This window comes from Mastomys coucha, unplaced genomic scaffold (assembly GCF_008632895.1).
Source record: "Mastomys coucha isolate ucsf_1 unplaced genomic scaffold, UCSF_Mcou_1 pScaffold18, whole genome shotgun sequence".
In the NCBI taxonomy this organism is placed as follows: domain Eukaryota; kingdom Metazoa; phylum Chordata; class Mammalia; order Rodentia; family Muridae; genus Mastomys; species Mastomys coucha.
The window spans coordinates 4,659,895-4,670,867 of record NW_022196900.1 but is presented as its reverse complement, the minus strand read 5'-3'; positions in this window follow the sequence as shown (position 1 = coordinate 4,670,867).

The following is a 10,973-nucleotide window of genomic DNA, read 5'->3' as shown; positions in this document are numbered from 1 at the left end:
TGCTACATCATGGATCAACCTTGAAGATGTTACATTGTTGCCGGAAGCTGTGGTGAGAATTACCTTGTAATTGGTTACAGAGTTTCAGTTCAGTAGGGTCGGCATGGTCAGGGTCGGCATGGTCATGGACACAATGCTGAAGGTTACACAGCATTGAAAATGTACCTGATACCACTGAACTCTACACTTAAATGGATGGAAATGTGAGACATGGATGCAGCTCAGTGGTAGGTGGCCCAGCAACCTTGTTCGATCCTTGCTACGGGGAGACGCAGTTAAAATGATTGTTATATTGCACAAGACTTACCACAATTTGTAAAAGACATAGGGATTACAAATATGGCTCTGTGGCTAAAAAATAAAAGTAAAATAAATCTCAAAAAAAAAAAAAAGTTTATCCTGGTTTCTCTAAATAGTACAATTATGTAGCTTTCTAAACTGTACACAATAGTGGCCTCTAGTGGCAACCTGAGTAAACTACAGATCCTTTAGAAGGTTAATTCCGAGCAGGAAGTGTCATTTATTTCTCCATTGTCAGTGGTTACCAGATTTCCAAAATCCACAGCCACGATTAGTTTTTAATGACATTTTGTATGATTTTTTTCCAATATATAAAGCAACAATGATACCAGTACAACATAACAGAATAAAGTGCCTTCTGGGGGGGCGGGGTCTGCTTGCCAAAAAGTGAAAGTCAATGTCGAAAGACTCTATGTAGAGGGCTGGAGAGATGGCTCGGTGGTTAAGAGCACTGACTGATTTTCCAAAGGACCATGTTCAATTTCCAGCACCTGCCTGACAGCTCACAATTGTGTGTAACCCAGTTCCAACAGATTCCATACCCCTCCTCTGACCTTTGAGGACAACAGGCACACACATGGTACACAGACATATATGCTGGCAAAACATCCTTTGCAGCCCCTCACCCCTCTCGAATTCCTGCATCTGGATCTCACTAAGGTCTTTCATAGGTCACAGGTCACTGAGCTCTCGAATACACCAGGACACCCTGCTGTGGACATTTAAAACTAAGAACTGGCAAAAGATAATGCTACAACATGCTTTCTAAAATAGCTAGAACTGAACCTGGGACCTTCACAGTCCAGGCCAGTGCTCTAGCACTAAGCTTTTAACCCCAACCATCTTTGCTTTTTATCGGGGGTGGGGGTGGGGATTCATGAAGTTGCTCATGCCGACTCCAGCTCACTCTGTAACTCCTGCAATCCTCAGGCCTCTGTCTCCTGAGCGTTCAGGGTTACAGCTGGAGCCATAAAGGTGAGCTTCTAGTTGACCTTATCCAGAAATAATTCATTCTACAAACTAGAGTAAGTGTTTGGGGGCTGAGCAGAGATGGGGCTTTGTCAATGGGGTTGCAAGAGCAGATATGGGAAGAACAGGCTTATAAGCCGCTTCTTATGGCCCGGTGGTTTCTAACTGCCTCATCCCTAAGAATAAAGTTAACTTAATAAGTTTATACACATAACACACACACACACACACACACACAATCCTTTGAAAGCTATCAGAAAAATGAGCACTTTTGGAACCAGGAAAACAGTCCTTAAATAGGTCATTTTTGACAGGTGGCTAGTGTTAAGCTTGTCGGTGGATCTGAGTTTTAACACGTGTGAACTTTCCAATAATGACTGCTGCCATTCATTCCCCAGGGTCTGAATGGTCACTATGGGGCTACTTCGTAAAGTTACGGGTGAAGCACAGAGAGAGGCTGGGCCTAACTTTTAGCACACTTCGCCACGAGTCAGAAATTACTCTCAAATCTTAATGCGTAAGAGTAATACTGATTTCAGAAGCAAAATCTAGACGAGGGTGAGTGGACAACAATATTTGATCATTTAAAAAGAAAACAAAGGCAGTGATATAGCTCCACAAATCAAAGCATTTGCTGTTGACCCTGGCAGCCTGAGTTCAGACCCTGGTGCCCACAGTGGAAAGAGAGGTGACTCCAGAACATGGTTCTCCAAACTCCACACATGTTCTGTAGTGTACATGCACACGGCACATACACACATGAGCACACATACACACACGTACACACACACACACACACACACACACACACACTACACTACAATTCTTTTTAAAGGAAACAAAAGCCAGGCATGATGTTGCCGGCATATAACCTTAGCATTCAAGAAGTCAAGTCAGGAGGATCATGAATTCCAGGCCAGCCTGTGCTACATACTGAATTCCAGGCCAGCACCAGCTTCAGGGTGAGCCCCTAGATTAAAAACAGACAGACAAACCAAGAAGAACAACAGCAAGGATGACCTCTCTGAAGCAGCCTGCCCCTGATATGATAGCTAATGTAAAGTTCCAGGCAAACTCTTAATTCTTTAGTCAACCTCAGAGAAAGCTGGGCTTTCTGCCTCAATATCCCACAGTCCACAGACCAAGACCAGCAGCTGGAGCAATTGGAGCACCATTTTAAGGCTTACTTTTATTTTTAAAATTTTTCCTTTTAAATATTGCTTCTGAGATCTTTCTCCATTTTTAAGTAAGCATTTAAAACTAGCGTTGACTTTTATGTAAATCCCCTCCCCTGTTTTTGAGAAAGAGGCTAATGTATCCCAGGCTATCCTTGGAGTTTTGTGTTGTTTTCCGTTGTTGTTATGCTGTTTTTGAGACAGTCTCACTATGTAGCCACGGCTGGCCTGGAACTCACAGAGATCCTCCTGCCTCTATCTTCTGAGTGCTGGGATTAAAAGCGTACATACAGGCCACCACACTTGGCCCGTTTTGTTTTTTGAGATAGGGTCTCACATAACTCTGATCTTGAATTCCTGCTCTTCCTGCCTCCTTCCCAGGGTCTGGGATTGCCAACGCCCAAGCACCCGCCACACCCAGCTTCGCACGCCCCGCACCCACCCTGGCTCAGCTCACAATCTGTGGTTCTCTAGAGCCACAGGCTTTGAAACTTTTTAAAGCAGCAGATCCTTTTCCAAAACAAAAAGCCACTGCCTGGGAAATACAGTAGAGAAAAGGGAAGCTGGAGTTTTGCTTTTCTTTAGTTCTGTTTAGCTTTGAGACCTGTCATTTTTTTTTTCCTTGAGGCCTTTCTTTAAGAAGAGAGACAGAAATGAGTCTCCATCTGAAAGGGACAGAAAATAGAAAATAAGCCACAATTCTGACCTCAACTTTGCACCAATTTGCAAATTGGTGCAAATATCTTGGGTGGGGCTGGGCTTGGGAGTGTCTGGATCAGTTCCCTCCTCTACAAACTCTACAAATTGTTGTTAATACAAATGCTGAATCTAGGCTTGGGGTGGATGGGGGATTCGGGCGAGACTAAGAGAATGGCAAAGGGGGCTTTGCACAAGGGGAAGCCCTGGAAAGCTGTCTCTTGCAAGACGCCAAAGTCCCTATTCCCCTCAGAGGCTTTGCAGTCCTTCCAGGAGAGGCCAACCACACCAGAAGCAACCTTTGTGAGGTAGAGTGGATCTAACACACACTCTGAAGGCTCAGGGTGCCACAGGAAGGAATCCCTTGGGAGGTAGGGCTTCCGTGGAGGACAGTTCGGTCATTGGGGCATTGTCTTTGAAGAGTATATCAGGACATTAGCTCCTTTTCTCATTTTCGTTCCCTGGTTTCCATGGAGAAAGTTGTTTCCTCTGCCATCGTAGGACCAAAGCAACAGGATCGAGTGACCATGGACTGAAAGAAGCACTTCCTACTTTAAGTTACTGGTCTTGTGGATTTTGTCACAACTGAGAAAAGCTAACTAAAGCACTTTGTAAGGATAGCCAGAATGGTCAAAGCTGAGACTGGAACCCGGACTCCAGCAGCCCATCCTAGTGGCTGCGCTAGGACCAGCCCACTGCCTATGTCCACCTCTCCTAAGTACAGAGACTTAGAGATGCAGATGTATCTCATCCTTGGGTTACATTGTAACTGTTATGTAACCAGCTGAGCCAACACTGGGCTGTAAATAAAAAGACTATCTCTCATTGTGAAGGATACAGAGTATCAGAAGGAGAATAGGAAGCATGAGAAAGGTCAAAGTTCATGGCCATAGGGCCCAGAAAGTCACCATGAAGTCTGGAAGTGCCCTGAGCCGGGCAGTGGGAGGCAGAGACAGGCGGATTTCTGAGTTAGAGGACAGCCTGGTCTACAGAGTGAGTTCCAGGTCAGCCAGGGCTACCCAGAGAAACCCAGTTTCGAAAAACAAACAAACAAAAGACATAGTGGAAACACCCATTTCCCTCTCAGAACTTGAGTACTCATTTGAAATTTGGGGAGGATGTGGGCGACTCCATTTTTTTACTTAGAAGATCCACCTCAGCTCATCCTAGATGAGCATATGCAGGAAAGGTCTTAGTCCATCTGTGCCCTGAGCATCCTTGCTGAGTGTAGCTCTGAGTGCTCCCTAGGTCGACGACTTTTGTGGAAACAGCAATGTTTATCTGCAATGATATAACCATGGTACCAAATTTAAAACAAAAAACAAAGCAAAACAAAACAAAACCCGACTCAGTCGGGCACGGTGACACAGGCCTTTTTTTTTTTTTTTTAATCCTAGCACTTGGGAGGCAGACGCTGGCTAAATTCTGTAAGTTCAAGGCTAGCATGGTCTACGTAGAGAGTTCTAGGACAGTCAAGGATATGGGGAGAGGCTCCCTCTTAAAAGTAATTAAATAAATAGATAGATACATAAAAATAGTTACTATGCCTGATGAGAAGCCACACATTCTTGCTCAGTGTCAGATATTCAGAAGGCACAAAAAGTAAAAATCAGTCTACTGCCTCCAAACCCCTCCCCGCGAGACGCTTTCATCCTTCCATGCCCTTCCCCGTGAGACGATTTCACCCTTCCATGCTTCTAGTCCAGTCATACCAATGCATACGTAATGTATAAACTAGGAGGTTTTTAAAATACTTATTTAGTGTGTGTGTGTATCACGTGTGTGCAGGAGAGCATGGGCTGCCCCGGAACTGGAGTTCCATGGTTGTGAGCTGCCATGTGGGTGCTGGGAACAGCACTGGTGTCCTCAAGAGGTTAAGAGCAGTAAGCACTCCTAACTGCTGAGCTGTCATTCTGGCTCCTAAATGAAGAGATTTGGGGATTTTTATTTCATATGAACTAGGGTTTTTCATTTTGATTTTTAAATTTCTTTTGTTGCAGTTTCTTGGCCTCTTGGTTTGTTTTTGAGGTTGGTCTCAAACTCACTGATGCAGTAGAGGAGCTTGAAATCCTAATCTTCTGCCTCAAGGGACAGTCATATGCTCCCACCCCTGACAAGTGCTCCCACTCCTGACAGGTGCTCCTACCCCTGACAGGTGCTCCCACCCCTGACAGGTGCTCCCACCCCTGACAGGTGCTCCCACCCCTGACAGGTGCTCCCACTCCTGACAGGGATGTGCTCCCACTCCTGGCTGCTGTTCCTTTCCTAAAGCCATTTTGTAACTTGCTGTATTTCTATCTATTTTTCGTGACCAGTTGCCAAGCCAGCACAAGTCTTCATTATTTCACTTTGTGGAGGAGGTATCATAATTTGTTCATATATTTCCTACTGGTGGACACTTGGATCTTTATAATATTTCACAATTAAAATAATACTCCAAGAGCATCTTGCCTTTATATGTTTTCACTCATGTGTCCTGTTTCCATAAGATAAGATTGGGGTGCTTGGTGCCCAGGGCCTACCACCCTGCTATTACAGCTCCTGTCCTGCTCAGTGTAAATGCAATTTCTCTCTCCCTGTACCCACTCCTCATCCCCCAAGTTCACAGCCTCCTTAGCTCCCAGACCTATGTCCATCAAAAACCACATCACCTGTCTCTTGGATGCCAAGAACGAGACCAACTAGAGGAGCTGATTCAAGGCCGTGTTGGCTTGTGTGGTTGGTTGAGTACAACTGAGTATTTACCAATAGAGAAATGTATGAATATATCATGGTGCATACCCAAGGTGGATCACCATGACTGTGGTCACTCTTATAAAAGAGAACATTTAACTGAGGCTGGCTTACAGTTTCTGAGGTTTAATCCATTAGCATCATGGTGGGAAGCATGTCAGCATCCAGACCGGCATGGTGCTGGAGACAAAGCTGAGAGTTCTACATCCTGATTGGTGGGCAGAAGGAGACTGGGTTCCACACTGGGCACAGCGTGGGCATAGGAGCCCTTAAAGCTTCTCTCCACAGTGACACCCTTCCTCCATCAAGGCCACACCTCCCAGTAGTGCCACTCCCTATGGACCAAGCATTTTAGGGGTCATTCCTATTTAAGCCACCAGGGAGTTCCTACCACTTGTGTCTATACCAGATGAAAGTAAAGCATTTGTAAAGAGCGTCACCTATTTTATCTATGATTGCTTAAATAGTTCCTGGGAAATAATAAGCACTTAAAAAAAAGGCAACTTTTAAGATTTAAGAACAAACAAAAACCTCAACAACAACAAAAAGAGGTGCAAGCAGGCTGCATTCCTGGCTAGACACCCCAGGGACGGTGTGAATGCTTACCTTTTCTTTCAGCTTCTAGAAACCACCACACATGAGCTGGCATCCCCTTGCATTCTCCTCACATCGCATTGCTGGGACTCAACTTTTGCACCTCCTCACCTCTACTAAAGAATATATTTGTATTGTAATGGAGCCTCCCACATCATCCAGGATAGTCATATTATTGCAAGGTCAAATAATTAGCATTTGTCATCAGTGATCTGAATCCTTCTTTTGAGTAAACCATACACATGAGTTCTAGGGAGTTAAAGCCATGAATGTCTTAGGAAAGCCTTACTTAACAAATATAGATGCCAGGAGTCTGGAGGTGGGGTCAGAGGCCTCCCAACAGCTTCTGAGTTCAGATACACACACACACACACACACACACACACACACACACACACACACACAGAGAGAGAGAGAGAGAGAGAGAGAGAGAGAGAGAATGGTCTCTGGCCCTGAGGGTAGTAGGGAGGAGGGCTGGCCAGTTCTTTGCAAAGAGGTCACTAACAGGTGAGGTAAGTTGACTGACACTGAATAGGAAGCAGCCAGTGCCTATCTATGGCTAGGATGCTAATGTGCCTGGATCTCAGAGAGACAGAGGATCTCTGAAACACCACAGCCTCTGCCTCATAGGCGAGGTCTATGGTTATCTTAATTAGGGTTTCCATTACTGTGAACAGACACCGTGACCAAGGCAACTCGTATAAAGGACAACATTTAATTGGGGCTGGCTTACAGGTTCAGAGGTTCAGTCCATTATCATCAAGGCAGGAAGCATGGCAGCGTCCAGGCAGGCATGGCGCTGGAGGAGCTGAGAGTTCTACATCTTATTCGGAAGGCAAACAGAAGACAGCTGTCTTCCAGGCAGCAAGGAGGAAGGTCACAAAGCCCACCCGCACAGTGATACACTTCCTCCAACAAGGCCACACCCCTCAATAATGCCACTCCCTGGGCCAAGCATATTCAAACCACCACAATAGGCACCTGGAAAGTTGTGTGAAAGATAGAAGTGGCCACAAGGAATGTCCTAGCTGTGGTCTCTGTCACTTCCTTCACGACCATGGTACACAGAAAGCTGCCTCAGCAGGCTTGTTTAGATTACATACACAACTGGAAACCTGGAATTGGGTTAATGCCCTGTCTCAGAAGGCATGGTGCCAGACAGGCATGGTTAAGCATCTCCCTTAGGCCAGCAGGTTCCAGAACATTCCTTATACTCTCTGCAGCCTTCCAAACCATACCTTCTTAGAGCTGGGTGTAGTGCCAGATGTCCCAGGACTCAGGAGGCTGAAGCGGAGAATCGGGAGTTAAAGGCCTGCCCAGCCTGGGTTGCAGGACGAGACCCAGTCTCAAGGAGAAGGCTCACAGGTTTGAAGAGTCCAGTCCTCTGAGAACTGTCAATATTGTTGCTCTGAGGCCTTTGGTGCCTCTAAGATTTGCATCATGGTGGAACAAAATCACTCACCTTACTGTTGTGAGGTAAAAGAGGAGATGAAAAGCCAGGGTCCCACTGTGTCCTTCAAAAATGGACCTATAGCTGCCAAAGAGCCTCTTAAAGGTTCTACTATCTTCCACTAGTGCCACCCTGAGGGGCAAGCTTTGCCCACCTGGGCCTCTGGGGGCTGCTTAAGATGAAGCACCCAATCTCTCTTGCCCAGACAATAGTTCACCAGAACCTAGAGTTCTCCTATAATCTCTTATGCAGAGGAGTGCGTTCTATCAAAAGTCAAGTTTAACCACATAGCTATAGGATCACTCTGCTTTCTTGATAATATATAATGAGTTATTTGGGGGTGGGGTACGGGCGGAATCTAAATTCACCTTGTTTAAAAACTGCTTAACGTGGATTGTTATGGCCCTGCTGGGAGGTGCCAGACAGCTACTCCTGTTGCCATTTAAAGCACTTCTAACTGCAGATGCGCTGTATGGGGTGTCTGGTTAGGAGTGTGGAAAGGCTGTCGACCTCCATGTCTCCAACTGTGCCTGCCTTTTCAAGTGTCATGACCTCAGGAATGGGGATCTGGCAAGACACAATGACCCTTTTCTATTCCTTGGAACAGTGGTTTCCTCTAAGGAAGGTACTTTTCCGGAAAACATGTTATTTCAAGGCCTCTTGGTTCCAGAGTGTAGCAAGTCCCACAGAGACACCCCTGCCAGTTTTCAGAGCCAGGGACTATGAAGAGAGGGCACAGTGGGGGTGCCCTACCCCATGTCTCCTACAGCTCAGAGCTCAAGGATTTCTATTTTTCATCCTGCAGACTAGCAAGATGGGATTCTCATCTCTGCACCCTAGCATATTGTGGTAGAGGCCCAGCCAGGCCTAGCACAAACTGGAGTTTCTGGAGTGCCTGGAATGTGCCCACACAGCTTACTCATGCTGCCATTTGAAGAGGGCTGGAGCTGAGAAAGATGCCCCAGGGCAGTAAGGGAAGTTAGACCTGTGGAAGCAAGACGCAGTTAATCTGTGCAGGAGCTTCAACATTCTAATGGATTATAGCCTGTTCTTCCAGGGTCTCAGCCCTCCCCAAAGGATGCTCATTTGCCACTGGCAAAGTCCCCATCTTCAGAATCAGATGTGGAGGTAGGGGCAGATGTCAGTAAGTTTTGGTGAGCCCGCGAAGCCAGATCTCTAGTTTCCTTCCCTCCTGAGGTGTGGACTGGATCCCACTGAGGCGACGTGGGCATTATGAGCCATCCAACCTCACCCCTGCACAACTGCTATTGGCCCAAAGCACTCACAAAGCAACAGCTTGGCACCCCAGTCTGTGCAATGGAGATCATCAGGCTGTTGTGTGCACTGACAAAATGGTAGGTGGTGAGAGCAGAGTGCCTGTTGTGTTGTAAGAATTGACAAAAACCTGCAGTAGCTACAGAGCAAGTAGAAAAGCGCTAGCTTTGGAACTGGGAGGGCGGGTGCCGGAGTGGCTTGGCTCCATGTTGCCAGGCTGGCCTGAAGCAGCTGCTTCACTTTCTGCCACCAGCTACACACTCCCTGTTTTGCTGGTATTTTGGTCCCATTCTCTTCTCCTTGTACTGCTGCCTCCTCTCTTGGGGATGGTGGACAGAGGACCGCCATTGGCAGTAAGGGGGCTCCTGCAGGCTATGGCCGGGACTGTCTCTCTTCTTACACAACAGGCAACACCAGGGAGAATGGCACACCACACCCCTCACACACCATACAAATACCACACATACAAGACACACAACACAACACACAAACACACCACAGCACCCACAGTGAAACCATACACACATACCAAACACAGTAGACACACATACACCCACTCATATCACCCAAACTCAGACAGCACACACTCATACCACATATACAAAATATACCCCACATTCGCACATCCTGTACACCCTGCACATCCCACCCCTCAGTGCACGCATCATACACTGTACACATACCACATGTGCTGGCAAAGCTTTTGTGTCAACTTGAGCCAAGCTAGAATCAACTGAGAAGAGGGAACCCCAACTGAGAAATTCCCTCCATAAGATTGGGCTGTGACAGACACCACTACAATGAGCATGTATGTGGTGAAAGAGAAAGAGAGGGTGCACCATGAAGAGAGGAGGAACTGGACACTCCACTGAGGAGAGAAACAGCCTGATGTGAGAGGCCTTCACTTCCACTTGAGGCCACGGTGAGGTCCCAGACTGGGCTGCCCCCCAGGGCCATGTCTGGATCCATATCTGGATCTATGTCCACAGCCCATGTTACCACCAAAAGGCATTCGTACACCCCTGGTCTGGGCTACTGCCTTGGGCCATGTTGATGTCCAAGGGCTGCACAGAGCTAGCCCCGACCCTGGCCAGATGCAGCACTTAGAAAAACAGCCCCAACCTCACCTAGGCATCACAGTAGAGCTGGCCCTGGTGGCCTGAGTTCTGGAGAGCTGCCCCAAGGTCCTGAGTGCAGGAGAGCAGGCCCTGTCCCTCACTGGCCTTGTGGTGGTATGGACATAGGAGAAATACCCTCCACACACCCCCACCCCTCACCCCTGCCTGGGCAGTTTGGAAGAGAGCTGGCAAGCTGAATAACTCAGTGAGCACCCAGGCCCAGATCCAAGGCTTTGAGTTGGCCTAACCCAGCATCAACCCCACCTATGATCTGCTGGAGCACGTTAAGGGGCCAGTCCTGCAGATCCAAAGCTGCAGGCTCTCTATGACACAGGGCAACAAGATATCTGAGAGGAGTCCCTGTGAGGATCTGGTACTTGACAGTGTAGCTTCCAGGCAGATCAAGGACTTACTACAATGAACATTTGAAAGGAAAGCTGTTTGGGCAAAAGTGCGACACACTGAAGCTTCCACAAACTGATGGTTTTTTGCTTGTTTGTTTGTTTGTTTGTTTTAGTTTCTTTATTTTCATTTTTTGTTTTTGTTTTTTGTTTTCTTTGGTGGGGGAGGATGCAAGGGCAGAGGGCAGATACAGAGAGACAGGGGGATGAGTGGGACTGATGCCCACAGTATGAAATTTACAAGGAATCAATAAAGAGTTTT